This window comes from Arachis ipaensis, chromosome B7 (genome assembly GCF_059453495.1).
Source record: "Arachis ipaensis isolate K30076 ecotype BB chromosome B7, ASM5945349v1, whole genome shotgun sequence".
NCBI lineage: Eukaryota > Viridiplantae > Streptophyta > Magnoliopsida > Fabales > Fabaceae > Arachis > Arachis ipaensis.
In genome coordinates this window covers 107,601,181-107,606,575 of record NC_142442.1, presented here as the reverse complement: position 1 = coordinate 107,606,575, position 5,395 = coordinate 107,601,181, and positions in this window count along the sequence as shown.

The window sequence follows — 5,395 nt, the reverse complement described above, 5'->3', positions numbered from 1 at the left end:
TGCCCTTGGCACGCCTCCAGCCCTGTTCCTGCATAACTCTCTGTTCAATTTCTTTTCCCCCTAACGCACTGGTGACGCGGACGCGTCAGCGATGCTGCCGCGTCACGTGCATGCTTTTTTTTTTTGTAATCTGAAAAATGGAGAATGCAGTGTTAATATAAATGTGATGCAAAACTCCAGGTTCAATATGACAAAATAAAATAAAATTCAAAAACAAACAAAACTAAATAAAATTAAAATTGAGAAAGGAATGATTATACCATGGTGGGTTGTCTCCCACCCAGCACTTTTAGTTATAGTCCTTAAGTTGGACATTTGGGGAATCCTTTGTTATGGTGGCTTGTGCTTGAACTCATCCAGGAATCTCCACCAATGTTTATGATTCCAATGTCCTCCGGGATCCCAAACTAGGTGCAAAAAGCCTTCAAGTAAGTTAAAGCATGTGACAAGGCCCCAAGAGTGGTGATTGGTAGAATGGATTCCGGGGTCCCAGACCTTGCTTTTGCACCCGTCTTTTAGTTGAGCAATATTGTTCCATCCGGGTGGCAAGCAGTCTGAATTCTCAAGTAAGCGGCCAAACAACTTCCTAGACCCATTCAGTTGAGCTCTATACCAACCTTTACTCTTAAACTTAAAGCTTCCAACCATGATGAACCTTGCAGGACAATTCTTACCACTGGCCATCTTCCTCTTACTCTTAATGTCACAAAGAGCTCTAAGTTGACCATCCGTCTCCAGTAGCCCATATTCAAGTGGAATTAGAAAGCTAAGGGATATGAATTTTACCCACTTGAATGTTGTGAAGGATGATGGCAACTTAGGGGGAGGTGTTCTTAATGAAATTGCAAGCTTCACTCCCTTATGCTCTTCTCTGATAATTACCACCTCTTTGCAAGCTTCTTCAATTTCAACCTCTTCCTCTTGGTAGCTTTCTTCCAATTCAATCTTTTCCAAGGGCATGGGAGGTTGTGCTTCTTCTTCTTGAATCTCCATCTCTTGATCAACCTCTTCCAAGTCTTCAACTGTGATATGCCTTGGAGGTTGTACACCCTCCTTAGCATCAATTTCAAACGTCTTGGAAGGGGGTTCTATGACTGGACTTTCCCATAGAGGTTCTGCATCTCCTAAGTCTTCAACCACTTCTTCTTCTTCAATAATTCCGGCTTCCTCTACTTGTTCCAATACAAAGTCATGCTCCGTACTGTTCACTGGAGTTTCTAGTATCTCCTTCATACTACGTTCTTCATTAGATTGTCCACATGAAATCATGGTGGTTCCTTGAGTGTCCGAACATCGGGAAGCTAATTGACTCATTATTGCTTGCCCCAATTGATGAATGGTTGCCTGAAATCGATCCACTGTTTCTTTTAGCCGAACCTCTGCTTCTCGGGTTGCCGGATTTGGACAGGACACATAGAGAAGTGGTGGTGGTTGGGAGTGAGTGGTTTGAAATTGGGGTAGTTCTATATATGGTTCATATGGCTCATAAGGTGGTTGGTATGGTGGTTGAGGGTTAGGGTCATATGGAGGTGAATGGTGGTAGTTAGCTTGTGAGTGTGGTAGTTCAAAGTTGTGTTGAGGAAAGGGTTCATAGGCATATGGTGGTGGTTGTTGATAGTCCATTGGAGGTGGTTGTTGCCATAAGGGTTGATCAAATCCTTGTGGCTCCTCCCATCTTTGATTGTTCCAACCTTGATGCCTGTTCTCATTGTAATTTCTTCTTCCTGCAACATTATTGTAACCATACTCATAGCCAAAGGGGTGAGAGTTCATAGTAGCAAATAAAAATTAAAAACAAAAATAAAAATAAATTTAAATTAAAAGGTTATTTAAATTTTGAATTTTGAAAATTAAATTTTGAAATTTTGAATTTTAAATTTTTGAAATTTGAATTTTTGAAATTTGAAATTTGAAAATTTTTAAATTTGAATTTTGAAATTTTTTTTAAACTTGAATTTTTGAAATTTGATTTTTGAAATAAGATAAGATAAAATAATTTTTTTTTAAAAATAAAAACCAATAACCTCTTAATTTAAGAAAAAGCAAAAATAAAAAAAAAACAAAAACAAAAACAAATAAACAAGCAAAAACAAAAAAAATATTTACAATAACCAATAATAAGGCACACGTTTGCAATTCCCCGGCAACGGTTTCATTTTGATGAGAGGACTTTTGCGTGGTCTAGAAATTTGCGGATAAATCCTCGTTGCAAGTATAGTTTCTAAACCTTCAAAAGTCCTTTCATACAAATGTTTGGTTGTCACAAGTAACAAACCCCTTTGAAATTGATAACCGAGTATTTAAACCTCGGGTCGTCTTCTCAAGGAATTGCAGGGAGGTATGTTCTTATTATTGGTGATGGAAAAAAGGTATGTTTTGGGGTTTTATTAATGTATAAGATAAAAAGCAACAGTAATAAATGGCAGAGGGAATAAAATAATAACAATAAAAATAAACTTTTGGCAAGGTATTAGAATTGGAATTCCTATCCTAGTTATCCTTATCAAGTGTGAAGAGAATTGGATTTTAATCCCACTTGGTCAGCCTTTATTAAACAAAGGAAGGTTAAGTAGACTGATTAGCTTGATTCTCAAGTCCTAGTCAACTCCTGTGGAGAGACTAGTGTTAGAACAATCCTAGCTAAAGCAAAATCTGCCAATTTCAATCACTTGCTGAGTTTGATAACTCAAGTACTACCAATCACTTGACCAAAGCCAAAAAGGGAGAAAAATATCTACTTGAATGAAAATAATTTGGATACACAAAGAGCAGTAATAAATTAAAGAGAGCAATCATATGTCTGAAAATACCTCGAATTGCATTAACAAAAGAAATTAAATCTGGCATAGATGTTCATAAATTAAATTGAGAAAATAAATAAATAAAAATAAAGAACCTGGGATTGAGAGTCACTCCTAAAACTAAGAGAAATCCTAAATCCTAATTCTAAGAGAGAGGAGAGAACCTCTCTCTCTAAAAACTACATCTACTCCTAAAATTGTAAAAATGAGAGCCCCTCATGAATGGATGCAGTCCCCCACTTTATAACCTCTGGTCTATGCTGTCTGTACTTGGATCTAGGCCAAAAAGGGCTTCAGAAATCGCTGGGGGCATATTCTGTAAATTCTGATACGTGCCCTCTGTCACGCGTCCGCGTGGGTCACGCGATCGCGTCATTCGGATCTTTTCCTTGCCACGCGGTCGCGTCAGTCATGCAGCCGCGTCGTTGCATCTTTGCTTCTGGCACGCGATCGCGTCGTCCATGCGATCGCGTGAATACCAGTTTCCTCCAAAGCTCCGTTTTGCTTTCTCTTTCCATTTTTGTATGTTTCCTTTTCCATCCTTTAAGTCATTCTACCTTAGAAAATCTGAAACTACTCAACACACTAATCATGGCATCGAATGGAAATAAAGGTAATTAAAATAATAAATTTTTAAAGCTTAGGAAACATGTTTTTCACAATATGACATAATAAGGAAGGGAAAGTAAAACCATGCAGTTAATATGAATAAGTAGGTGGAGGATTGAATAAATCACTCAAATTAAGCACAAAAGAACTCATGAAATATGGGTTTATCACCTATTCAATATTTTTTTTTGTACCTTTTTATTACTTTTACTATGGTTAATTTTTTATTGCCTACTTGCTGCCAGCTACTCGAAGAATTTGTGTTGAAAATTGTCTTTCCAACAAATACAAGGTGTAGAATGTCCATTCTTGAATTCACTGCCAATATTCAATTGAATAAAACTAATACGCAAGTTAAGTTAATATTTTGGTCTTTAATTTGAAATGTTTTGGTAGAATATATAGCATTGTAGTCTTATTGTTTTATATATTGGGATTAGTGAACAAAATTAAACATTGATATATTACCTTTTTACAATTATGAAAACGGTGAATTCGTGGTGTTTAATTTGAGGTTTCCATTGGTCAGTTTATATAATTATGAAAACAGGCTGAATTAGTAGTGGCCTAGTGGGTTTATACTATCTCAAGGCCCACACCACCGTCAAGCCTCGAAGCGGTTAAGGTAATAAAGTAAATTCCAAAACTTCCTCACATGAGCCCCAGTTGCGCGCACAATCCTCCCACAGCTGAACCCTTGTTTTCACTCTCCCCGTGGTTGGTTTTGAGTAGCGTGGTTATCGTTGGTGCTCCCTTGCCTCCCTCGTGGTCGTCAGTCACATCCTCTTCCACCCGGTCGTCGTGCTCGTTGAGGTAACAAGTTCCAGCTCTTTCATGCTCATAGTTATGTTGCTCATATTGGGTCAGTTATCTATGTTGTGAGCTGAGCATTTTTAGTTGAGTTCGTGCACTATGTATCAATGCTATTAGGAAGAAACCACATTACCTGACATCTACTGGCCAGAAGTACAAATTAAATGAGATGCTGACCTGTTCTAATTGCATGCAATCAATCTGTTTTTTTTTAATTAACTTAACTTTACCTTTCCTTCTATGTGGGTATGAACATTCACAGATGAAATATAAGTCGTTTGGGGGTTGCATGTTCTAGTCTTCAATGTAACTGTAAAAAAGGGTGCAAGAATATGGCCACTGATAGTTCCTTCTAATTTCTAAGTTAATTATATTAAGTAAAAAAACATTCTCTTGATTAAAAAAAAACTGTGATTGGCACAACTGCTATGAATATGAACATTGATAACGGGAATGGTGAATCTAATGGAGTAGATATTGTTCATGCAAATCTGGAAATATTAACTTTAGTCATATTTTCTTAATTAATTCTGTTAGGATTATTAATGATGGATGCTAATTTTAACCATGATTTCTTAATTTATTCTGGTAATGATTATTAATGATGGATGTTAATTTTAATCATAGTACGTTAATTAAAAATATTTGGAATTTAATACACCTGTGATAAATAGGAATATTAAAAATGGTAATTTTAATCATAGTACCTTAATTAATAATTCTGTATATAAGGTATCATTTCTGTACAGAAAATCCTATGGCTTTATTAGTGTCCTCGTCCATTAACAGCTTTCCCCATGAAATTTCATTAGATTCTTCTAATTTACATGTATTTAGATCATTTGGAAAAAATAGATTCTATTTATATAATCACTATATGTACATATATAGATTGGTTTTTAATATGTTGTTACATAGTTAAAATGTGAGTAATGCTATTTGTTGGTTAATTACTCTATTCTTCCATGAGGAATTAATTTTTTTTTGGCATGATACATGTGTTTTTACTAGGATTGTAAGATGCCCAGGAAAGCTCGCTTCAAGAAAGGCACAAGAGTGGAGCCACCGCATCAGCAGCCTCCAGCTGCACCTCCTGTGTCTTCACCATCCGATGACGATGACTGGCTCATCCCTCCACCCCCAGTAATGGTGGTGTCTCCACAGCGGCTATT